Source organism: Melopsittacus undulatus, chromosome 1 (assembly GCF_012275295.1).
Source record: "Melopsittacus undulatus isolate bMelUnd1 chromosome 1, bMelUnd1.mat.Z, whole genome shotgun sequence".
Taxonomy (NCBI): domain Eukaryota; kingdom Metazoa; phylum Chordata; class Aves; order Psittaciformes; family Psittaculidae; genus Melopsittacus; species Melopsittacus undulatus.
The window spans coordinates 34,559,744-34,586,670 of record NC_047527.1 but is presented as its reverse complement, the minus strand read 5'-3'; the positions used below and the strand labels follow the sequence as shown (position 1 = coordinate 34,586,670).

Below are 26,927 nucleotides of genomic sequence, written 5' to 3'. Positions count from 1 at the left end.
GAAGTTAGTTTTGAGGAATAAGTGCCTCTCAGGTTGAGTCTCTTACAAGAAGATTCTGACACCTTTTTGGTCTTTCCAAAATCAGTCATATTTGTTTCCACTTTTCTCAGTGATTAATTCCATTGGAATAACGATAATGGAAATATCCCTGAAGCTATACTTCCATTTAATTGGCATTCACTGGCACATTTACCAAATCAAACTAATCCTACAATCATAGAATGGTTTGTGTTGAAAAAGGCATTAAGGATCATCTAGTTCCAACCTCCATACCATTGGCAGGAATACCTTTTGCTGGACCAGGTTGCTCAAAGCCCTGTCCAACCTGACTTTAAACACTTCTAGGGATGGGGCATCCACAACTTCTCTGGGCAACCTGTGCCAGCCACTCACCACCCTCAGAGTAAATAATTCCTTCCTTATATCTAACTGAAATCTACCCTTCTTCAGGGCAGACCCTGATCCTAACACCACATGCCCTTGTAAAAAATCCCTCTCCAGATTTCTCATAGGCCACTTTTAGGTACTGGAAACCTGCTATAAGGTCCTTCTGGAGCCTTCTCCTCTCCAGGCTCAACAAGCCCAACCCTTTCAGCCTGTGTTCATAGAGGAGGTGCTCCAGCCCCCATTCATCTTCATGGCTCTTCTCTGGATGTACTCCAATAGGTCCACGTCTTTCTTATGCTGGGGGTCCCAGAGCTGGACACAGTACCGTAGGTGAGGTCTCACAGGAGCAGAGCAAAGGGGCAGGATCACTTCCCTTAACCTGCTGGTCACACTTCTTTTAATGCAGCCCAGGATACAGTTGGCTGTCTGGGCTGCAAGCACACACTGCTGGCTCATGTTGAGCTTTTCATCAACCAGCATCCCTAAGTCTTTCTCCTCTGAGCTGCTCTCTTGAATCTATTCTCCACCCAGCCTATGTTTCTTCTTGTGATTGTGTGGATTTATGCACAGGACCTTGAACTTGGCCTTGTTGAACTTCATGAGGTTCTCAGGGGCCCACCTCTCAAGCCTGTCAAGGTCCCTCTGGACAGAATCCCTTCCCTCCAGCATATCAACGGAACCACACATCTTGGTGTTGTTGGCAGACTTGCTGAGGGCACACTCAATCCCACTGTCCATGTCAGCAACAAAGACACTGAACAGCACCAGTTCCAACACTGACCCCCGAGGAACACCACTCATCACTGGTCTCCACTTGGACATTGAGCCATTGACCACAACTCTTTGAGTTCAACCATCTAGCCAGTTCCTTCTCTGTTGAGTGGTACATCCATCAAATCCATGTCTGTGCAATTCGGACACAAGGATATCTTCCAATTCAGAGACAGGAACTGTCAAAATGTTTTGCAGAAATCCATATAGATAATATCAGTTTCCCTTCCCTTATCCACCAATGCTGTAACCCTTTTGGTTAAATAAAAGTTGGAAAAATTGCAAGTTAAAATGCCTTGTTGTGTCAGAGCTGATATGAATCTTTTTATAAATTTAGATTGTTTATTATATTTGTATTGTCTGCTACTTTGGCTTTATGATTTTTTTTTACTTCACTTAATGGTCAAATTTTTAATTTGGCTTTTTTAAATTTAGAAATTAGAAGCAGTATTTTCTCTTTGTTCTTTTGAAGTGTAAGAGTTGTGTCCAGGTTTGTCACTAGATAGCTACCTAAGCACTTGGAAGCAGACCTAAATCTTATAGCAAATGTATGTTTACCATGTAGCAAAATAGACTCCTACATCAGGCTAACACATTTTTCCAAATGGAGAATCAAATGCTATGGTAAGTTTTTAGTCATATCCACCAAAATCATGTCAAAAAATTAAATGAGGAGAATCTGTTTTCTCAGAAAAAAAAATATTTTTCTCACTTATTTTTTTTTAATTTAAGGGTTTTGCTCATGACTATTAAAAGCAATACTGCACACTTCAAAAAGTTGACACCAAGAAGTTTTCCTCACTGTTTCACGCAGGGGTCATTTTGTGATTGGTATAGAATTGCCCCTAGCATGTTCAGTATATTGACAATGGAAGTTCTCTTAGCAAGGAATCTGTAGCAGTGAGTAATAGAAGCCCTTTAGAAACTGAGAAACTGAGATAATCCTGCTGTGTTATGAATACCTAGAAGCATATGAAATCACTTTTAAACATTACTGTTTTGCAAATAGAATTAGAGGTTGTATCGATCTTCACAGGCTCATCCACTTTTTTTAAACAGTAGATGTGTGATTGTTATGGTAATAGTGCTGAATGAATGGTTAAGTCCGTAATGTTTGTAAGTTGCTGGCATTTGGTGCCTTTTGCTGCTCTGACTTCTGAATCTGTTATGAGCAAGGCTAGATGATGGCATGATAACAGTGCCAGGCAGCAGGAGAGCTCTGTGTATGCTGGAGCTCCCTTATGTGTCAGTAATGGAGCTTCAGTTCTGAGATATATTATGATATCACCTTATTTAGAAATACTTTTTACAGTGCCTACTGAAGGCAATGAGAAATACAAGGTCAGAGGAGAATGAAACACTCAGATAAATTGCAGTTCCTCAGACTAGTCTGCAATGATTCTGAGTAAATGGTCCAGCAAAAAAGTATTGGATAATTGGAACTGGATTCTCTTGTCCATTTACTGGCATTTGTGAAGTTATTTACCTAAGTGTTTTCCAGGTAATTCTGTTTTCAGTGACTTACAACTGCAATCACCTTGCACTTGTAACTTGTGTTTATAATATTTAAACCCTGGAAACACAAAAGCACTTTATGCACACATTTCTGAGTTCTCCACTGGAATAAAGTTGTTTCTGAGTGAAATGGGAAGCGGCTGCATAAGGACATTCTTTATACAGTGTTGGTCTGAGTAAGTGATGGACATGTCTCTGGCTGAGTCTCTAGAAAGATGTGGGTCTAGTATTTTCCTATTTTCTGAAAAAACTCCCTTCTGCCATTAAACTGAGAACTGACTCAGAGATGGAGTGAATTACATGCAACACTCCCCACAGTCTCTCAGGTCTTCCTTGGAGGCTTTGTGACTGTGTTTCTTTTGTGAATTTAAGACAGATGTTTGCAGCCCCAGAGCATGGTAACAGTCATGTATTACCACTTCTGGAATCACTTCTGTGATTTGGAAAACTCTTTGTCACTAGTATATCCCAGGTATGGAAAAAAGGTCTGCACATCCTAAACCCTCTTATTTTATTGGTTACCTGTGTTATGTAGGAAGGATTACTCTCACTGTCACACATACACCTACACTCCCCAAAATTCCCAAATGATACACCATCCAGCAGCATCTAAGCACCCGCTGTACAAAGGCAGAGCAGTAAATACTAATCTTGCATTACAGCATGCTGTAAGCCTTCCTCATTGCGGGATGCTGTTAAGTATCCATCTGTATCACAAGATAAAAATGTGTTGTGGCAAGCTTCCTGACTAGGGCTGTATTCAAAATTTAGGTAGGAAATGGTGCACAGAAATCTGAAGAAAAAAAAATTAAATCAAGAAAAAAAAATAAAATGCTTCTTTAAAAACAGCAACATTTAAAGGAAGTAATGGGGTTTTTTTTTCCATAGGGTAAATTTATGGCATAACATCCTCCTTAATGTTATAGGATCATAGAATAGTTAGGGTTGGAAAGAATCTTAAGTTCATCTAGTTCCAACCCCCTGCCAATGGCAAGGAAATCTCACCCCAGACCATGTGACCCAAGGCTCTGTCCAACCTGGCCTTGAACAATGCCAAGGACTGAGCATTTACTATTTCCTTGGGCAGCCCATTCCAGTGCCTCACCACCCTCAGAGTAAAGAACTTCTTATGTCTAACCTGAACTTCTCCTGCTTAAGTTTAAACCCATTACCCCTTGTCCTGTTCCTATAGTCCCTGATGAAAAGTCCCTCCCCAGCATCCCTATAGGCCCCCTTCAGATACTGGAAGGCTGCTATGAGGTCTCCACGCAGCCTTCTCTTCTCCAAGCTGAACAGCCCCAACTTTCTCAGCCTGTCTTCATATGGGAGGTGCTCCAGTCCCCTGATCATCTTTGTGGCCCTCCTCTGGACTTGTTCCAACAGTTCCATGTCCTTTTTATGTTGAGGACACCAGAACTGCACACAATACTCCAAGGGAGGTTGCACAAGAGCAGAGTAGAGGGGCAGGATCACCTCCTTTGACCTGCTGGTCACGCTCCTTTTGATGCAGCCCAGGACATGGTTGGCTTTCTGGCTTCCACGGTTGGCTTTTGTGTGAGTGCACACTGCCTTCTCATGTTCAGTTTCTCATCAACCAACACCCCCAAGTCCTCCACAGGGCTGCTCTGAATCTCTTCTCTGCCCAACCTGTAGCTGTGCATGGGATTGCTCCGACTCAGGTGTGGGACCTTGCGCTTGGCATGGTTAAACTTCATAAAGTTGGCATCAGCCCACCTCACAAGCACGTCAAGGTCCCTCTGGATGGCATTCCTTCCCTCCAGAGTATCAACCGAACCACACAGCTTGGTGTCATCAGCAAACTTGCTGGGGGCGTGCTCAATCCCACTGTCTACATCACTGACAAAGATGTTGAGCAGGATCCGTCCCAACACCAACCCCAAAGGGTCACCACTGGTTAACTGGTCTACATTTGGACATTGAGCCATTGACCACAACTCTCTACTTGTGGCCTTCCAGCCAAAAATATAAAGTCATAATGAACTAATTTGTACACTTACTGGACAGCATTGTATTTTCATATACTCGTGAAGGTGAAAAACAGGGATCTGGGCATTTGACAACAGTAGCTGCCATCTCTATGTGTATTTTTCTGTTCTATATGGTCTAGTTCAATGCTCAGGAAAGTAAGTGGAAAGATTCCTTGGATTCATTCTTCTGTATATCATCTAATGGCTTATTTCATCATCACTCTGATTCGTCATCCAATGTTTTTACTCTTTTATATGTGTAGATAGAGGCTTCTAAAGCTAATGTTTAACTCTAGCTGGTGCTAGTAAGTGATTCTTGATTTTGTCTTATCACATGTACTTGAAACTAGCATCTTAAATACAGTGGTGAGCAAGAAAAAAAAGATTTAAAAAATCATGGCTCTCACAATGAAAGGAAGTATCCTAAAAAGGTGGGGATAGCTCACATGCAGTCAGATTGTTGACTGTGAACAGGAATGATGTGAGGATTGGTTTTTAAGCATCTTCCCTCTTAATTTGCTGTTCTGACAACTGTTTTCTTCATTATCTTATTTTCATCTCAATAATTTGTTTCCTTTATTTTCTTCACTCTTACATTCTTGGCCATTAGAAAATACTTTCCTTCCAAAAGCTCTTTGCCCAATTTGTTTCCCATAACAACAACAATAATAGGGGAAAAATACTACTTTTTATAACAATTTAAGGGCCAAAACTTATCCTTCGGTCCTTACACGCAGTCGCCCTTTCAGTGGGATTTGCAGTCATTAGTGCAGCTAAAAATCTAGCCTGTGTATTACAGCCTACCCTTCCATGTAACTACAACAAGTAACTGTAATAAAACAGCAAGACTCCATTTATTTACTTCAAAATGGAGGGAATAATATGATTAATTATCTTCTAGTGTTTGCATACGTATCCCTCCTTCACATCCTCTTGTGCTGTAGCTGATAGCTAACCTTTCATTGCATCATGTGCTTGAGCCTTGGTCTAGCTAATACAGTAAGTGGGAAAAATGTCAGCTGTGGCTTCATGGCCTTTCTATTCATCACAGATTTTGCTGGGGGAGAGAAATTGCTGTAATACCACTGTGCATTCAGCCAGCTCCTGTGGGAAGGGACTTTGGTGCACTCACCCATCCCTAGCACTGTTCACCTAGGAGTTATTGCACTCAGAAGGTCAGCAGGGCATTGCTGGCTTCTATCATGTGGTCAAAGAAGGGTTTATGTGGCCATTGGGACAGATAAGTTGTGTTGAATGTGATTGACTATGAGAGTGGGTTTTTTTAATTCCAAGGCTCTTGGCCCAAGCAATATACATGCCCAAGAGTGGTGAGGGTATCCAGAGACAAAGGCAAGTTTTCGTTAGTTGCCCATAACTTTATGTGATGTTAATGATAAGCAAAAAGGTTCAACAATAGCTGGTGAGAATGACAAAGAAACCCTTCAGTCTGATTATCCTAACTATTAGAGCACTATTAAAAAATTGGAAACAAATCAACAAGAAATAGATTTTTAAAAGCTGGACAGACCAAAGAAAGAGAGCAAACCCCACATATTAGGTAATACAATAATAACATTTTTCATGTCTCTAATTATTTCATGTCTATTTTTTTTTTACATTAAGAGTGTTCAGTCTAGATTCTGGGCTTAAATTTTCAAGGTGAAGTCCCAGAAGACCTACTGGTTTTTAAAACCACTACCAGCTTAAAAACCTAACAGCACATTGGTTTGGCTTTTTGATTTATTAAGAAGCAGGCTTAACTGAACTTACTGGCCAGAATCTAAATAAGTCCTGCTGGATTTCTGCTTTTCACCTGCAGAAGCAGCTTTATAGAGCTACTGCCCACTCTAGATATTGTACACTATCAATATAACCTTCTCAACAGAAGAATAAAAGGAGGAAGAGAATTGTTGATAAATGAAGAAAATTGCAGTAGCAATGTACTTTGCTGTAACCCTTCTGTGATGAAATTAGAGGCAATGATCCCAGTGAGGCTTATAGGACAGCTCAAAAAAACATTATTCTCTGAAATATCTTTCTTCTTGTGCTGGGATATATTCCTAGAAATAATGTATAGATGAATGCAAGTGATTTGTTGTTTTGTTGTTTTGGGGGGTTTTGTTTTCTTTAAAAGTATCATTGAATGTACTGCTTAGAAACTGTTGCAACTTCCTATTGGTTCAATTGTTACAGAAAAAAATAATGACTGAACTGAGGGAGAGCAGGAAAATAAAGACAGTATTTCTTTCTTGTGTAAGAAACAGGTAAGACTCAGAGGACCGTAATATTGCAAGTACTTATTTACAGCATAATAATAGCTGTGAGGTGATTGGTTAAGTTCACAAATACTGGCATCTTTTTATTTAAACTTATTCAGACCTTCACAGTCTTGACTACCTAAGAGACAGTGATTTCAAATTCACAATCCTTTCTGATTAACTGACACAATGAGTACACTGCCAGGTACTGTATGTGCCATTATACTGACCTGTTCTGCATTGGATAAGCAAAAGATTACGTTTCATTTTGAACCAGCACACTAGGGGTGTATGTGTTTCAGGTTCCTTGATTTACATTTTGGGTTTGTTGAAGGGGAAGGGAGGATTCTTTTCTTTTCCTGCCATTCCATTCCCTGAAAGCTATAAATGCCCCAATTTTTCCTGGTATTTCTTTTTTTTGTCCCAGGTACCCAGCTGTGCATGAAATAATGCTCCCCATATGTGTTCATCATTACTGGTGTCTGTGCAAGTCACCAGAGTTTTCCTAATAAGGCCAGGATTGATCTTTCATAAGTTCTCAAATGAAGAATCTAACTGCATTTGTTATCCTGAAGACAGACTTCCCTGCCACTTCCCTTGTAAAACAACTGTAAGAAACAGTAAAGCATGCTTGGTCCAAAACCAAAGTCAAGCCCCAGAGCTATTCAAGAGTACGCAAGCATGAGGCAGCCAGGCTTTGGCTGGCCTTTCCCAGAAGGGTGGTGCACCAGATGGAGGCTGATCCTGAAGAAGGGAAGCAGACAGGCTGACAGGGACTTCACAACAGAGGAAACTAAAGCCCAGAAGGAGGCTTTTTTGACTGACAGGCTGGTTTAGGAAGGGCAGCCTTGTCTGGTTGCTTTAGAGCCCCATGTCCAAGGCAAAGGTTTCATGATGTATGTGCTGACTGCTGGGGTGGTGGCCCCAGTTTCTGCTCTGTTCTTGTGACAGCACTGGCAGTGGTGTGACAAGACAGGGAGCCAGATGACAGAGCTGACACATCTGACCAGCTTGTTGGCATGTTGATATATTTGTGGCTGACAGGATGAACACTTGGTCATATTAGTTTTTTCACCTGGTTTCCCTCAACCCCAGCAGCATGTGTGCATTGGAGAAAAGCACAGCCAGGTGGTTATATCTCCTTTGTCAGAAGCTTGTGACTAGGCAAGGCTAAGAGAATGTGAAGCTACAGCCCATCTCAACAGAATATTTCCTGTATTCATAAAAATACGTGAAACAGAGCTGTTTTCTGTCAGTGAAAGTTTCTTCTGACTGGAATCACCTGTGAGATTTTGCATCTTAATAGTAGTTCTGGTCAGAGGAGAAAGTAGATCTGAATTGTTTCTTGTCAAAGGAAGATAAGTGAGGAATTGAGATTAATATAGTAGATACTGGTAGTTACCTTTCAGTTACCTAAAGACAAAATCATGCTAACTTATGCATGATTTCAATATTACCTCATTGTAGAAAAGAACAAATAAATTCATTAACATTATGAAAATCAAGGCAAGGATCTCCAAACCTGAAAATTCTATTAAAATATTACAGGTGGGCTCAGAAAATAACCTGACAAGTGACAGAATTTAATGATGGACATGTAGCTATTTGAGCCATCCATTAGAATCTGACGCTGGAGATGCAAAAATTTCGTTTGCCAAACAGTAAGATAACTCTTAACTTGAAAATACGCACATCTTTTAAATTTGGTAGAACTTTCCCACAAGGAATACAAAAGGAAAGCACTTCCATTTGATTTTGACAGCTAAATAAAATATAGCTTATCCTTTCTGTACAGTTATTTCACAATACAGTTAATTTAATTTTTTCTCATGTAGAAGTATACCTGCCATAAGTTTTCTCAGCCTATAAGAACATAACTTTTAGGTGTATTAAGACACTGAAAAATCAGGTACACATTGCTTGGTACTTCAATAATGAACAAAACACAAGGCAGTCTGGATCTTGAAAAATTAATGTATGCTCTCTAATGTTTCGATCATTTTAACTGTGGCATCTTACTAAGTTTTAAGGAAAGTAGTTAGATATGGATAAACTTGGTTCTGAAGGGTGATTTAGCAAAGTAAATAGGAATGAATAAGTTTAGTTTTGCAAGCAAATTTTAAATGTAGTATGAACAGAGCTTGTGTTACAGCTTAAACGTGTGACTCCTAGGATCTATTACTATTAATGTGTTTTCCCCTTTTTGCAGGTTTTGCTTATAATAAATTCACTGAGCAACACATACAGACTTCTGTCCAATGCTATGAGAATTAACCAAGACACATTAACTACAGGAAATCTTCAAAGGTACAAAAATAAAATGCTTATTCAGTAATTAATTAAACCAAACAAGCCATCAGCATGTGCTACATAGCCTGAGTATTATGTCAGGTCAATAATTAAACTGCAGTAAATCTTCTGGAGGTTCTATCCTGCCAAACTTTAAAGGCTCAAGACTAACCCAAGGACCCTTAAGGTTTTAGTGAGCCAGTAAATGATTACACAAATAGCTTTTCAATCTAAAGTTTGCTACTATTAACTTTCTATTTTTTAAGACATTCAGAAACTGTATGTTTTGTGGTTGTTGAATAATATCCTGTGAACAAAATGTATGTCTTTCTTGAGCTTATGAAAAAGAATACTTTACAGGCTTGAGTTATGTCAAGATAAAAGTGTGCTTTTACTGCAGGGAAATATATACATGAAACAAAAAGTAATGGTTTGGAATTTTCCCTTGTTTATGTGAACATGATGATTATGAAAACTTGAAGCTAATCTCACTGTATGCAGCTGGTCATGGTAAAGAAAAGCATTATGCAAGCTGTCTTATGTGACTGCCAAAGCAATTCCAAAAGATCTGCAGTAGTTACATGCTTTCAAGGCCTGGCTGGCTTTTAGGTAGGATTAGGAGGTCACAGCAAGTTGTGTGGTGACCTTGTGATGTGGGAATTATGGCACTAGGCTGTGTATCAAATCATATGTCTCAACTTAACAAATAAAAATATAAAGCCACAAGGCAGAGCACAGAGGAGGAAGCTTAAAATGCTCGGAGATTTATTTTTTCCTTCATCTGTATTATGTTCTGTCACCTCATTTACATAAAGTATATCTGGTTAAACAATTTGCAAAAGCATGTGATTTAATAGCAGGTATATGTGTGGCAGAGGTAAATTTGGATTTAAAATTAAGACATTACCAGCAATGCAAGACAGCTGGTATACATCAAGTTTATTTCACGTGCAAGTCTTTGTATGGAATTTTGTTTGGAACCCGTTACGATTTGACATGTTAGCTCATAGTTTATTTTAATTACAGAATATTTAAATTGCCAGATCTTCAGATAAGGTTTCATAACAATTAGAACAAATATAAGATTATTCAATCTGCTTTCTTTTCCCTCCAGATGTATGGCTGTATATTAGTCCCATATAAAGCGCATATTGTGTGCTTGCATACAGCATATCACGGCTTTCCTATGCCATCAATCTAATCATTATCTCCAGTTCCATCTTTGTTTTCTTCCAGCTTTATCTAAATTTTCACTAGATTTATCTATAGGTTTATCTATATTTTTCCTAAGTTGCTTTGAAAGAGGTCGACTAGAGTAGGGTCAAGAATTTGGCCTTAGATTTTTGTAGAAGTGGAAGTTATGAAATAATATGACCTGCATGAGTGATTTTGCTTTTGTTGAAGAGAATGAATTGGATCACTATTATGTCCAAATGTCTGAAGCACAAATAATCTTATGAAGGATTTTATATTGGAGGATTTTGAAGCCATTTTTTCAGATACAACTATTAATATAAAAAAATAATTAAAATAAAGGCTTGGATATTGTTTATCTAACCTGAAACTTTAGAGGTTCACTTTTCATTGAGTACATCATCTGCTGTTGTAGACATATTTCACAAGAAAAATTTATAAACATACTTTTTCTCGACAGATTTAAGGTCATGATATCTCGTACAATGAAACTGTAACTGTGAAGTATACATAAATGTAGTTCATATTTGTCAGTATTAGGAATTTAGAATATTTATTATGAAATAAAGTGTTATCATTTACACTATGGATAAAATAGTTGGAAAGTTCCAAGAAAAATAAAAAGGTGGCTTTTTGACCTGAAGCTTAAAAATCATGTCTCTTATGTATATAATATATTAATGACACTCTCAGTGCAAAGACTTTCCTGGCGCATTATCCGTTGACATTCCAAAAGCCAACTTCAGTTAATTATATTGAATAGAACTTAACCCTTGGGGTCAGGCTTTTCAGAAATGTAGTTTCATTACTGCATACTCACATATCCTAGTCCCAGTTCCAAACAGGCTTTAGTATCCCAGTTTATTTTGGGGAATTGAAAAATCCATTTCACTTCATCTGAAATGAGCAGGATCTTGAAACAACAACTGGAGAGACTTGCTTTATGTCATTTCACTCCAGGTTACACGGCTTAGGACAGTGAATCTGTGTGAGAGATCTATATATAGGTCAAGAGTACTGGGCTGACCATTGGTGTTTCCAAGCAAGAAACCTGGGTAGATGGTCAGACAGGACTCATAGAATAACTTGGAAAATTCCCAATGGGCAGTAAACTATCAGGAGAGGCTGGGAAGCTGAGAAAAAAAGACATACAGCAAGTGCAAGTATAACTTTTTACAGTTCACCACATTACCCTTTATGCACACTGAGGGAACATCCACTGATCTATCAGCAGAAGGTATTGCTGAGTGTCCTGCTAAAAGGTGTACAACAGAACCAGGGTCTTTTTGTAGGGTTCCTCTTTCTGTGCTGTGATATTTCTTTGTCATCAGTTGTCTGCACAGGACGCAGCTAGGTCATGCTGAATGTGCAATTAGGCAGCCTTTCTCTAGCCATGGTCTTATGAAGTGTCTTTATCTGCTTATCCAGAGGCTTTTTCTTTGTCTCCTGCTGAAAGTTCACAAGGAAATACCTGCCAAAACCAGGGTAATCCCTTGGGAAAAATCCTCTGTCACTGATGCACACCTCTGTTTTGCATGCATATACATGTTGAGACATGCACCCACACAAAGATTATCTGCTAAAAAGCATGAATTAAACTATTTGCTTCTGCATCCCTCCCAAGTGACCTTTGTCATCAGTGACCTTAATTCTATCTTATTAGTATATTCCACTTTTGGAAACAAAAATGATTCATTCTCAACTATTTTTTCCTCTCATACTGTCAAATTTTCAGTTTGGAAAACAGGATTATGCAGAAGGGGACTATTAGCTGAAAGATAAGGATGTTTCCCCCTAAATGCATTTGGGTAAATACCTTTTAACTGTAATAGGTATAGCTAATGAGCTATTCCAAGGAGACACAAATTTGTCCCTTCAGTTTCTCTTTATTTTGTGACTTTCTTGTCCACAGCACATTTCTGATCTGACCTGGTAAACACATGCTCTTTCCATTTGGTTTCCTTTTCCATCACCCTCTCACACACAGACGTTTTATGTTTCTCTATATATACCATTGATTAAGACCCAGAGGGAGTTTTTTGCAGCCTGTCAATACAGTAGAAACTCCGTGATCTAGGATTTTTCACTTTAGAAGCTGTGAAAATGAAGATTCTGGGACTCACTTTTAGTATATCCATAACCTACCACATGTCACCCAAAGCAACAGGCACTTATTTGCCTTTGTGGCTGCTCATCCGTATTAAATTAGTTCATACCGGTAGAGGTACAAAGAGGAAGTAAAAGGTTTTCCTCCTCTGTTTCCTCCTCCTCCTTAGTGAAAGGGGTTCTCAGCTGCTGGTTAGGTTGCTTCATTGGTTTTAGGAGCAAGTTTCTTTGCACTGCATGCCTTAATAAGGGAATGGTAGTCAGCAGTTTGGTGAGCAGTATGCTGAGAGTATGCTTGGGAAAAGAGATGGGCAAGATAAAAATAGATCCACAAACTTCCTTCCGTACCTTGCACCAAACTGAAGGCAGAAACTTTTGTGTAACTGTACCCTTAAGATTTAAAGATTAAGTTTTTTAAATGCCAGCCTCTGGAAGTGTTTGTGAACCTTTTCCCACATTCAGGTGGTGTTTTCCTGTAAGAGCCAAGTCACTTGCTTCCTATCCAGTATCAGTTTCATTAGTACGCTTTAGTGGAAAGTTGGTCCTATGGAAGAGCATTGAAATAAGACACACATAGTCTGATAAAAATAATTCTAACATTTCATGCAGTCATTTTTTTAAAGTGGATTTTGTAAGGGTTGTGTGTCACTATTTCCTCTACTCCTTCCAAAAATTTCCATTCTGCTGCATGTTTAAGAAAAATGGAGAATTTTTCCTCCACCCATTTCTACTGCCAGTAGCTTGGTCCAGAGACATCCCACAGTTTTACTTTCAAAAATGCAAATGTCTTTATTAGGAAGTAGGCCTATAATATCATTAAGAGTGTAATGATCATAGAATCATAGAATCACAGGAATGTTTGGGTTGGAGGGGACCTTAAAGATCATCTAGGTACAGCAGGGACATCTCCCACTAGACCAGGTTGCTCAAAGCCCCATCCAGCCTGGCCTTGTTCAATGCCAGGAATAGGGCAGCCACAACTTCTCTGGGCAACCTGTGCCAGTGCCTCACCACTCTCACAGTAAACAATTCCTTCAGTATATCTAACCGAAGTCTACTCTCTTTCACTTTAAAGCTCCCCCCTTGTCCTGTCACTGCAAGCCCTTGTATAAAGTCCCTCTCCAGATGTCTTGTAGGACCCTTTAAGCACTGGAAGCTGCTCTAAGTTCTCCCGGAGCCTTCTCTTCTCCAGGCTGGACAAGCCCAGGTCTCTCAGCCTATCTCCATAGCAGAGGTGCCCCAGCTCTCCCATCACCTTCATGGCCCTCCTCTGGACTTGCTGCAACAGGTCCACATCCTTCTTGTGCTGAGGGTCCCAGAGCTGTGCACAGTAGTGCAGGTGGGGTCTCACAAGAGCAAAATAGAGGGGGATAGTCAGAGCTTACAGTTGGTTTTCTGGGCTGCAAGCGCACACTGAATCTGGCTCATATTTATTTTTTCATCAACCAACAACCCCATATCCTTCTCATCAGGGCTGCTCTCAAACCATTCTCTGTCCAGCCTATATTTCTCCTTGGGATAATTTGGACCTTCAGGCAGGACCCTACACTTGACCTTGTTGAACATCATGAGGTTCACACGGGAACTATATTGCATTATATAATCAGGGAATAGAAAGAAAGAATACTAGAAAGAGAACTTTTTGATGGCTTTATGTTTTAAAACCAGAATGACTAAAGAAAACAGCTAGAGCAAAACCATACAAGCAGAACTGCCTAACATGCCATCAGTTGTGAGATACAGTAACATTAAAACTATAAATATTTTTTGAGTGAAGTGTATGGATAAGATTAACATTTCTTCACAGAAGACTTTTTTGGTCATCTAAAAAAAAAGACATATCTGCAACTGCTTAAATCTAGTTGCAGTGGGAAAAGCACTTGGACATGTGTTTATGTATGTATATGTGCTATTGACATAGCAATGAAGCAGCTTACTGACTCAGGGCCAAGAAACCGTAATGGGAAACCTTTCCAGCATTTGTTGTTGTCTTGCAGATTTACAGAACTAAGACAATATTTCTTTGCTCATTGTTGCCTCAAGTTGCAATCATTTTCCCTACTGCCTCCTCAGTCTGTTCCCAGATGGAAGAAGAAAATGGCCTATTGTCTGTGTCATGTGAAGGTCTGGTAGGTTTTGTTCTTTACAAACAACCAAATTATGTGTTAGTGAAGCACAGGCTCTCACCTAAAGAAATGTTGAGTGTGAGGGGTTTACTTCTGAGGAAGAATTCAACCATGTTTTGCACTTTATTCCTCATGTGGAAGAAAAATGCATGGGTTTCCAGCCAGTTTTGCAGTTCCTAATATATAGGAGTGTGTACAGACAAGAGATGAGGTGTACACAAGTGATTCTCTAAGAAGTCATCATCCTTTTCTCAGCTTCTTTGCTGCTGCACTGCAGTGAGAAAGCTAGTTAGTCGATTAGCCTGGTATTTAGAAAAGTTTAGTCTCACCTTCTTGCTCCAGTCTAGACTTCCTTTATGATTGTACTGCAGTTAGTGCCACAGAGAAAACAGTGCTTCACCATCTCATAGGGAACCTGCAAAAAATAATACATTTAAGGTTATAGGGTGCTTGGATAATGCAATAATGGGATACTCATAAATGCCACAGAGAAATCCCAGGCTTCATGACTCAACAGTTGAGTATCACACAGTGGGCAGGTTTACTTCTAGGAATGTATCCAAGCCGGTTCCAACTGACAGAGTTCTCAGACCCCTTGTTTATTAGGTCCAGAGCTTCTATGGGATTTTGAAATCATGAAAGATGTAAATTAGGATGACTAAGACAATAAAATATAATCACTGATTAACCAAAGCAGGTCTTTATAAACATTAATGCTATATTTCTAAGTAGCTGGAGACATGACTGAGTGACAATGCTCAACCATGCAACTAATTGAAAGCAAATGAAGATATGATGAAATGGGAATCGCAATTGAAATTGAAACGTTCTTCACCAGTGTTTTTAGGTTCTTATACACACATTAACTTTTTCTTTTAGACAGGAGGCCTTCCCCACAATTTTCATAGTTGAAATAGTACTAAATTAAATCATCATGGACATTGTGTGTTCCTGAATATTTAAAACTATGCATATATACTGAAATCATCCAGATTACCATAAAACAACAAAAAATACAGTTTTTCTATGGAAACCTGGACTTTGAATTTAGGTTGTGATTTAGATAAATTTGTAAATATCCCAACTAGTGTCCATGATGCCATAGAATTGGTGTTTGCAGTGTCTCATGTTTAGGTTACACTAAATATTATAGAAGGATTATGGTGCCCAGGGAAGTTGCCAATGCTCCATTCCTGGCAGTGTTCAAGGCCAGGCTGGACAGAGCCTTGGGTGACATGGTTTAGTGTGAGGTGTCCCTGCCCATGGCAGGGAGGTTGGAACTAGATGATCTTCAGGTCCTTTCCAACCCTAACTGTTCTATGATTCTATGCTCTGAACAAACACAGTGAATGGCATTTATATGTCAAGATACTCAGCTGGATCATGGTGAATTTTTTACCTTATGAAAGAAGATAAGTATTTTGAGAATATTTGGGGTTATTCTGGTAAATTTTATCTTTTTCTCATGATTTCCCTTCTAGTCACTACCAAGTGATATTTTATCACCTTCTGAATGTATGATCTGATTCTCAGGTACACTGAGATTTTCTGCTGGGTCTCTGCTGAGAGATTTTCTCCCAGTCTGAATATTGTATCAATCACACACATGGCACAGGCTGGGATAAAAATAAAGAGAGGTGATACAGAGATGAAGGTGAAGCATGATGCTGAAATACAACAGCAGCAAAGATCTGACTATGAACTCAAAGGATATTAACTGGAATAGATGGCACAGGGATGGTTACAGGTATTTGCTTGAAAACAAGGTGATGAGACAGAGCTAAGTGGATCTGTCATATTCCAGGAGCATTTCACAGGTAGAGTTGTTTATCCAGGTTCTCAGACTTCTGAAAAATTTGTGGTGATTTTTATGAATGTGCAACTCTGTCACAGGACCAATATCATGAGGTTCCCATGTGATCCATAATGGTTAAAATCATAGAATCATAGAATAGTGAGGGTTGGAAAGGACCTTAAGATCATCTAGTTCCAACCCCCCTGCCATGGGCAGGGACACCTCACACTGAACCATATCACCCAAGGCTTCATCCACCCTGGCCTTGAACACTGCCAGGGATGGAGCATTCACAACCTCCCTGGGCAACCCATTCCAGTACCTCACCACCTTAACAGTAAAGAATTTCTTCCTTATATCCAATCTAAACCTCTGCTGTTTAATGAATGTATTAAAAGTTATACAGCTTGCACTGTCCAGCAAGCAATTTTACAAATATAACTTCTCGTATAAATCACTAGTTCTAATGGTATATAGGATACATTGACATATTCCTAAAAAAAGATTTGCTGGGTAAAATCTTTAGATGCCCTATATAAAATTAATTATTAGAGTATCGCCATTATAATATCTGAACAAGCCATTTACTGCTGGGGCACTTGTCCTACTGTATCTGAAAGGTATGCAATTAACTACTGAGTTAATGCACACAATGATATATTTTGAGTGACATGGTTTAGTGTGAGGTGTCCCTGCCCATATCAGGGGGATTGAAATTAGATGACCTTAAGGTCCTTTCCAACTCCAACTATTCTATGATTTTAAAAGCCCATTTGCTTTTTTAACATTATTGGCCAGAAAGAGATAAAAGGGTAAAAAAAAAAAAGAAAAAAGAAGACTACACTTTTCTTCTTTTTTGCCATTGGTTTAGTTATGAAGTTTGTTATTCACTAAGCAAATGCTGATAAATAAGAAGGAGTCACTTTCAGTGCAAGGTGAATTTTCAGTGCAGGACAATAGTTTATGTACCTTCTTGATCAATGCATTGAATAGCAACAAAATACTTCCATAGATCAGAGTTTTAAAATACAAACTTGAAATCTGTGTGCCTTCTATCTAAGTAACAAGGGAAGAGATTTCTGCCTCTTATGTTTCACTGGCATTTTTAATTTTCTGTTTGCAGACTTATGTCTTTTCTATTAGTATAAAGAAAAACATTTTCATGTAGCAGTTACTTCACTATATGAAGGAAAGAAGAGGGATTTTTTCACCTGTCATTGAAATGCAGCCATTTCAGACATGTGTAATTTTATTGGTGCTAGCAAGCTAAACAAATAGTTTAGTAAGGAGTAGAATAATGTGTGCTGTTAAAACTGCAGAGAAAAAGTATGTAGGGTAGAATGCAGCTACTTAATTAAAATATCTTGTATATGTCTTAGAGATGTTGATTTTAAATAATGGGTATTTTCTTTAGCTGTGTGAACTCAAATGCTGATTCTATAAAGGGAGATGTTTGACCTGCTTTAAGTTATAAAAGAAGATTTGTGATTCTCCTAAGTCCACATGCCCTAGATTAATGTTAGTGTCAAACTGATTCTACGTTAAGCTCATTTAATGTGCCTCTGGGCTATAAGATGTTACTTTGCCAGCAGCAAAGGTCACATGTTTTCAGGTATTGACAGTGCAAGTAATGACAAGTTGTTTCTGTGTTTGAGTGGATCAGGGTCTTTTTAGTATTCATTCAATGAGTTCGACAAATCGTAGCCTCTGCCCAAGATAGCTCTGTGCCTTTGAGCATACAGCCGGGGAAATTATTAAACCTCCAGCTCTGAAATCTATAGCTTCACTTAGTCAGACCTCCCAAAGGAATTCTCATGCCTTTAGCTGAATAACAAACAATTTTGAAGCTGACTTTACCTAGGTAGAAAATTTTTTCTTGATCAGAAGAAACAAAAATAATCATTTATATATTTACTGTCTCCTAAGCACATTTTTTGTTCAAATGTATTTTATGTATAGTAGGTCAAATTGTCCTTACAACTGCAGTTCTAAAAAAAACCCAGCTTCTATGAAATATTGTAAACATTGGTCTTAAGAAAGGAAGCCTGATCAGACATCTGAAACTCAGCAGAGCTGAAGTGCTGCTTTCCTGCTTCCTTCCCGGGTTGTTGAGTGATGAAGCAAGTCATGTAACAATACCAAGATTTACACAGTGTTGTGAGTCATCTTTAACAGGTAATCAGAAAATGCATTAAGCCACTCAGATGGGATCCTGACATTTCCCAAACAGTTATAGACTACACATGGCTACTTTCTGTACATTTTAGTGGTGAAGAATGCTTGGAGAAATGTTTTATTCTTTAAGGCAAAAGCCAACAAAGAGAGTTAAGGTTATGACACTCTGGGAATAGAATTTGCTAAGTATTATCAGACACCTACAATCTGTGTGGTAGATTTTTTCTCCCAGATTTGGATCTGAGAAAGACAAAATGGAAACAGTTTATAGTGGATGGCAAAGGGACGGATACCCTAGATATCTATCTGTCTCTTGCATAAACGCAGAAACCTAGGTCAGCACTATAGTCAGGCTTCTCTGGGGGGCGGATGCTTGGAGTCTGAAGTCATGTCCTCAGTCTCAGTGCTTGATCCTAGGCTGTTTATACATTATCCCCAAATTGTCATTTGATAAAGAGCAGAAAGGCCTCATGAATGCCAGCACTCTGCCCCACATCAAGTGATCTAACCTGCAGAACCAAGCCCCCCTCTTCTTCCTCCCTAGCATGTGGACTTTGCCTTGGAGCAGCTTTTTCTGGAGAGGTTGACTCAACCTCTTGTCTCCAATGCCTGGTGACTGAGGCACTCTCCTGGCACTGGAGCTAGAGCTGCAGACATCATCATGAACAGGTGTCCTGGTTTGAGCAGTAGCAGTCATTTTTCTCCTTCTTGGTAGCTGGTGCGGTGCTGTGTTTTGACTTTCGGGCTGAGAATGGTTGCTGATAGCCAGTATGTTTTGAGTTACTGCTCAAATGTTTGGTTTGTTCAAGGCCTTTTTCTGAGCTCATGCTCTGCCAGGAAGGAGGGAGGCCGGGAGGAAGGAGAGACAGGACACCTGACCGAGGCTAGCCAAAGAGGTATTCCATACCATAGCACGTCATACCCAGGATGTAACCGGGAGAGACCTGGAAGGGCTGGAGCTCTGGGGGGACGGAGGAGGTATCACTTGGTGCTCGGTCGGGCAGGGTGGGGTGAGTTATGGGTCAGTGGCTGGTGGGGTGTTGTATTCTCTTCACTTGTTATTTGCTTTATCATTATTATTTGTAGTAGTAGTAGCAGTAGTGATTTGTGTTATACCTTAGCTATTAAACTGTGCTTATCTCAACCCGTGGGGGCTACATTCTTTGGTTTCTCCTTCCTAACTCTCCGGGACTTGGGGGAGCGAGGGGGGGGAGTGAGTGAACAAGCTGTGTGTGGACTGGGTTTAAACCACGACAACAGGAAAGCTTGAAACTCAGACTTCCAGTTTTCTGGTGGATCCCCAACATCCTACGAATTTCTGTGGCCAATGTGTGCCTCATAAATTGGTCTTCTTTGGAGACTTATGCCTGTTTTGCATCTCCCAAGCAGCTTTAGCTAAAAGGCAGGATCTTAGGCAATTAGTGCAACAAAGACAAGGTGACAACTGAGCAGACCCAGAAGCCTAGCATTAGGTCTCCAAGGAACTTTAGGTATCTTAAGCTGTGCAGCACGATAGGTATGGATTAATCTAATTGCTCTTCTGAAGTTAAGCTGCTAAGTTTCTCTGAAAGGACACTGATGTGAATTGTTGCACGCTTGCTGAAGAGCACATTGGTTCGTGCTGTAATGACCCAAGTCCTGTTAGAGATTTTTCATTTGTTCACATATGTATCACAGTTCCCAGAAGTGTCCATGCAGAGGTTTAACTGAACCTGATTAGCTTAATCAGCGCAGATTTCTGCATGGACATGCCTTTCTCACATCTGTCTCCCTTCTCTCTTTCCTGTTGTCACATTTTTTCTTATCAAAGTTTCCGTAACTTTAAACACATTCCTGAATCTTTTCCTTTTTATGGTCTTCCCAGTTGCCTTTTTATCTTTGTAGAAAGCTGTGGAAGATGTAAAAATGGCAGATGGAAGATGAGACTAAATATGGTCTGAAAATGCAATACAGTTTGCCCCCAAGCCCTTCATAGCAAAATTTGGGATATTGACAGCTTCCTTAGCTTGCTTGGCACAGCTGAGCAGAGGAAGGGGAATAGGGCACTGTTCATTGCATAATAGGCTTCAGGAGAAACAAAAAAAAAAACACATTAGAGGGCAAAATTGTGCTAAGCTTTCTCTCACAGTAGCATTGGGTACTCAGGCGCAGCTTCCTTAAAGCATAAGGAAAAGCAGTAAGTGAATATTTTTAGTGTTGCAAGTGAAATCTTATGTCAGTGTCACTCTTCCAAAAGCAATGGTATTACATTGGCTTATATTGTTAAAATTCAGGATTACAGTTGATGCTTCTGAACACAACCCTATGTTTTTCCTCCCAGATGCAGATTATAAGACACTAATATATTTTCTCTGCCCTTACGAGGAAATAAGTTTACTGTGTTTTAAATTCATGTATAAGAAAGGAAAATAATACATATGTAATGTTTGTGTGGGCCTGTAGGTAGATGTAGATAAAAACATAAGATAGGAGTCAGGGGTCAGTACAACAAAACAAACCTAGAGATTATGAGTCACAGGTTAGGAAATCATAAAAATTTAAGAAACTCTGCCTAGGGTGACTCCTTCATCCTATTCCTCTTTCTCTGTACCTTTTGTGGTTGTATAATGGTTGTACCTTTAAGCACAACTTGAAGGAGCATCTCCAGGGAGATTTTAGTCCGTGTATGTACAGTAGGTTGATTATATCCTAAAACTCTTTCAAGTCTGTGGGATTTTCATATATTTTCAGTAGAAGGGAGTAGGCAATAACTCAGAAATGACACGAATTACCTCATCTACTGTGTGGGATTCAGAGACCTAGATGTAGGTGTTAGTGTGTGAAGATCTGGTCTCCCATTACAGGAAATAACATTTGGGTCAATATAGCCAGTGAGGTTTGGAGAGCTGCACCTGAACAGCCAAATAGTTTCCAGGTTGCCCTAACTGAACAGACTAGATTCTCTTCTGCCTGTTGTGGAGCATAGACACTTACTGCATGTAGTGACACTGACATTTTGATAATTAAATCTAGGTGTCTACAATGTGGAGGTGAATCTCACCTAGTGTAATTATTTAAGTAGATCCAGATGTATGTGTGAGGTAAAGATGGTGAATGGATTAAATTTGTTCCTGTGATTTTAGTGTGAATAAAATCCAACCTATTCAACCTGTTATGTGTCCCTCAGGAGTAATTAAAATCCAGTGTATGGCTAACTTACTTTTATATGCATTTACCCATCATAAGGGGATATATATGCCTGTACTCATAAGGCAAGTAACTCTAGAGTATCCTTCTACTGTTTAAGATATTCAGGGTGCTCGATAAGCATTTAGTAATGCTAACTCCCATTAAGCATTACATAAGTCTATTACACTTACACATTTCCAATGAAAATATTAAAACCAGAAGTTAGAAAACTAGTCCTGTAGAGTCCAAACAATTCCAAATAATGATCAGTACCAGAAAGTATGAACACTCGCCACCTTCAGAAGTTGTTTAGTGCTAAGCCGGGTGAAGTCCTCAGGGTCACATTCATACGTGAGCCTGGAGAGAGGCTCAGCACTAACAGCTGGTCACAAAGTGATTCATAGATTTTTGTGCTTGGGTAACTTTAAGTAATAAAATTCCTTCCTTTAAATAAAAAGATTCAGTCTTGTTTTCCTGTGCAAAACAAATTGTTGACACCCTCAAAACAAGGAAGGTTTTGAACTTCTTTTAGGCTCAGAGCTCTTAAGTTCTATCTCTGTACTGCCTCACTAGATATGTTGGTTGTGCACCCATTCAGTAGCAGGGTACAGTCAGTGCTTGATTATCGATGCGTTGTAGATTATTCATGCCAAAGATATTAACTGAAGCTCAGAGCCACATGAATGTGGCTACACTGCTTCCAGGAGCATCTCAACTCCACAATCAGTACATCTGCTTTTGCATTAAGCAGAACTGGAGTTAATAACCCCATATGAATCTTATCTGGCTCCATGTTAAGCCAGTTCCCTGGGAAACGCAGAGGCTTTTGATGGTGTCAACCTGTATCCAGCTGGGCTTTATTAATTTGGGCTCGATGCTGCTCCGCCAAGCCTATAATGGAGCTGGCATGGGTGGTAACCCTGAGCCTGGCAGGTGACAAAAGGTGGGGGGAGTGAAGCAATTGCTTCTATAGCATGGTCTGTTTATCTAGAGGAAGAGGTTGTTATTTATTAGTGGAAGCACAGTGCCACAAGACTTCAGACAGTTTGTTAATTCTTTTTTTTACTATTTATATTTTTAATTTTAACTAACATGTCTTTCTGAAGTGCCAGGAAGAATTGCTGGACCTGTGTTCAGTCACTGTTCCATGTGTTCCAAAATTCACTCTGGTTACCTGTAGGCTACAGAGAGTTTAGTGCTTATTTAGGTTAAGTAGTTTAGACGTTTTTAAGTTGTCAATAAGAGATTGATTTTAAGGATGTGTATTCATGTCTAAACTGTACTTCATGTCAGGATTCTCTAATGCATCAATTCTAGACTGACACTGGCACCATGACCTGGACAGCTCTTGAAAGCCTATGGCAAGAAGTAGTGCTCCAGCACTGATTATTTCAGTTTCTCCAAACTTTTAATATTCGTGCACATTTCTTCACATAACAGTGAGACATCTATGTTCTAGAGTAATCTTGAAAGCCTAACCTCAGATTTATTAAAATCTTAGTGGTTTATGATGGCTGTGAAAGTTCCTGCAGTTGAAACATGCTGTTTCTATACCTCATAGAGGCACTTCCAAATGAAGTTGCTCTTTGCTGCATTTGTAGAGAATTCTGGACAATAAACTTTTGGGATGCTCCTCCAGGTTTTTTTATGATTGTTATATTGATTTCTTTAATTTTCTTTTCAAAAGTCCTATTTCAAGTGGTGGAGGTTCTGAAACTATAATGTTATCTTGTGTATAAATGAAACCCAGAAACCTGAAACATTCTGTTAGACAACGGAAAACTAAGATCCATGGACAAGATAAACATAACTAGAGAAAATATAACAAGAAAAACACCTTATATGCTGAAGCAAAGGTTCCTATGGACTGCAAATATTTTTAATTTCTATAGCAACTTATAATCAAGGACTTTCTAAAACATTGACTGAGCTTCACAATTTGAAAAGTGATTAACAGTTTTATTGGGATAGTCCTGTTTATTACTATAGCAGTCAGATGCATTTGTGATTGATATTTGGCAGCATATAGCCCTGTTGATCGAGACGGTAACAGTCACATACAGCAAGTATTTCTAGGTTATAACTGTAGACAAGATTCTTACCCAAGCTTCTTAGACATTTATTGTGAACAGTGGCAAAATTAAGACACTGCCTAAACCGAGAAGGAAACTACTGTCAGTATTGACTGTTAAATGCACTGGGAACTCCCACTACTACAGATAGTTCCAACCACATCTTGCTATGTGCCTGGACAAGTCCCTTAATCTTTTCTTAACAAAACAAGGACCAAAGAGAGACATGCCATGTGAAACAGATTCTGAAATCTCTGTGCAGCCAGAAAAATCTGTTGCCTATAACCTCAGAGAAAACTTCATTAAGGACATTTAGTAAGACTTTGGTTTCCATGTATTTCCTTGGGCCTTTCTGCTAAGAGTGTTTAATTATTTGAACTATGTCAATAATTGCCTAAGTTTGTCTACATGAGCTAAGTCATTTAAGAAATTACTTATGAAAGTAGTGAATCTGATGAGAGCAGTAAGTTAAGCTAATTAATCATCAGTTAGTCATGCCCTTATATTTAGACAAGCAACTGTCTTGCAATATGCAGTGCCTGCAGGCAATAACAAAGAAACCCATACCTCACGTAAAGCTCTGGGGACATTTCTTTTTTTATTTCAGTGTGATTTTGCTAGCCTATAGACTTACTATAAATTCATTAAAATGCAAAACCCAACGTACTGTACAACCTGTGCTCTTCCAGTGGTGTAATCCAGACACTATTCTTCAACTGAATTTCCTCAGCCTGTTGGAAAAAGAAAGTGCAGGCTGCAAAAGTCCCTGTGCCATAAACTTGCAACTTCCCTAACGCTTCATAAACTTTAAGTATATACAGCAGGTAAACTTATCTATCTTCAGGGTTTACCTGTTGCAGAACTGAGAAGAGGTGATCTGTTGGTTACAATGCTTAGGTCCATTCCTTTGTAGATTAAAATCAGTGCTTATCACACTATCCAGAAACAGTTAACCAGAGCAGGTCTTTACATCATTTCTGTCCTGTAACTCCCCAAGTCAAATGTTCTGTAGCAGCTTCAGAGCCTTAGTGTGTTTCTAACAACTCATAGACACTCATGATGTAGTACTGTAACTGAGTGTTGATGAGACAAAGGTTTTGATATTGATAATGGGTTTTTCACCTAGAGGAATAATATCTCCATTTTTATAACAGAAAGCTTCAGAAAAGCCTTGGTGCTTTCTGCTGTTATTTTCACCTTTATGGGTCTAACTTAATGGCCATTCAGCATACTTAGCTTTCACATGGCAGACCTGTGATGTGTCCTTTGTCTGCAGCGAATGCTTTCCTACCTGGGAGTTCCTTTCAGCTATGTGAATGGACTTTCAGTGAACCCAAATGAAACTGTTTCAGCTGATTCTATGGCTGCCTTCTTCTGTGCTTCTCAGATTTATCTGTCTGAATTGTACCAAAATTAACAAGGCTAAAAACAGAGCAGTAACTAGAAACTATGAAGATTACAGTATCAGTGTCACCAAATGTACTAATCATAAAACAAAATAGTAAAATTTCATTGCTCAAATGACAGGTTGTTCACTGTACTATACTGTTTTCTGTATATCACATGCTCAGTCGAAGATTGAAGAAATGTCTCTTTTTCAGGGGATGATTCAGTGCATTCATACCATAGCCATAGGCAAAATTCCTCAGTGTGCTGTGTTTTGCTGTGAGAATATTTATGCTCTCAAGTCAAGCCCAAATGTTCAGTCACTTTTGCTATTTGAACAAACCAATTGTTTAACATTTCAAGTCACTTTTTAACAAAGTTCATTTCTATATAGTAATGCTCCTAGTTAACTCTTGAGTTTACTTTGCTGCACCAACATCACTGAACTCCTGAACACCCAAGGAGTAGGTAAGGAAAGTAGGAAAGTACAGTAAAAAGAAATGATTTTACTTACCTTAAGTAAATTAACTGTATAGGAGGCCCTGCATTAGCAGGCTGTCCAAGGAACTTAAGGCAATTATGTAATGCAGAGCTGTAGTAGCAATACTAATGTTCCCAACCTTGTCAGCATCTAAGAAGAAGATTTTTCTGTGGTCTGCCTTGTCAGCATCTAAGAAGAAGATTTTTCTGTGGTCTGAGAGGAGAAACAGCTCTTCTGCCTGTCTCCCTCTTCTTCCCTTCTTCCCTGTCATGATGAGTACAAGAACAGTATCCTCACCAAATACACTGCATGATACAGTGCCTACTGAGGGAAGTTTCTCATGCATGAGGGACATACCAGCTCATGTCTTTGTAAGGAGGCCTGCAGAGCTGGGAAAGGCTGAAATTTCAGCTTCATATGGTTCTGTGGCTTCTTAGACGGGTCCCCACCCTTACAGATGTGAGATTAGTTTATTGTAAAGAACAGAAACAGGGAATTACAAACTTGTAATTCTATCAAAATGAAAAACATGCTTCAGAAACATATAGCTGGCTTGCCTCAGTACATAAAAGTGTTCCCTCCTACTCTCGATTTTTAAAGGAGGCAGTGGGGAACACAGATTAAATTATTAAATCAAATCAATTGACTAATTACATTTAAGCAGTAAATTGGATAAAATTATTTGGGCTTGCTTTACAATATTTTGTAGGCTAATTCCCTGTGCAGCTTCACACATAAAGTAGGAAAGACTCTTATTTAATGGGATTTGGTCACAGGAGTTATGCAGAGGATCAGAGCCAGAAATAGCAGTCAGAAAGAAATGATACTTCAGACAAAGTGGAGCAGTACTCCCTGACAATTCTGCCAAAGTTGTTGATTTATTTTAATCATTGTTTTCGAAGCACTGAATGATGCTTTGTTTTAGTGGAGGTAACCTGCCCAAGCTAGCAGGCTACATGACACTGAAGTCATGTTTTGATTAGCATCAAGATTCCTACATACCTAAATCAATTTATTGTGCAAAGGTACAAGAGCCAAAAGGAGTAATACTCAGAATTAATGATGTTTGGTCATCCATTCTCTGGCAAGGCTAGAAACACGGATGAATGTGGTGCCCTTCCCATTGTGTGTCATCAGAACTCTCTTTTCCTCAGCCCTGAAGAAAACACCTTTTTAGCCTTGCCAACTCTCTCTGCTTTATCACACACCTCATTTT

General features: G+C 39.2%; 1 protein-coding gene across 1 annotated transcript in view; it reads left to right on the top strand.

The window, feature by feature from the left end:
• The window catches only part of SULF1 (sulfatase 1), a 130,750-nt gene that overhangs the window by 15,748 nt on the left and 88,075 nt on the right, over window positions 1-26,927 (top strand). Inside the window, exon 3 of the mRNA XM_034067644.1 lies at window positions 9,129-9,226. The gene's annotated coding sequence lies outside the window, so the exon portion shown is untranslated. The remainder of the gene's footprint in view (window positions 1-9,128; window positions 9,227-26,927) is intronic.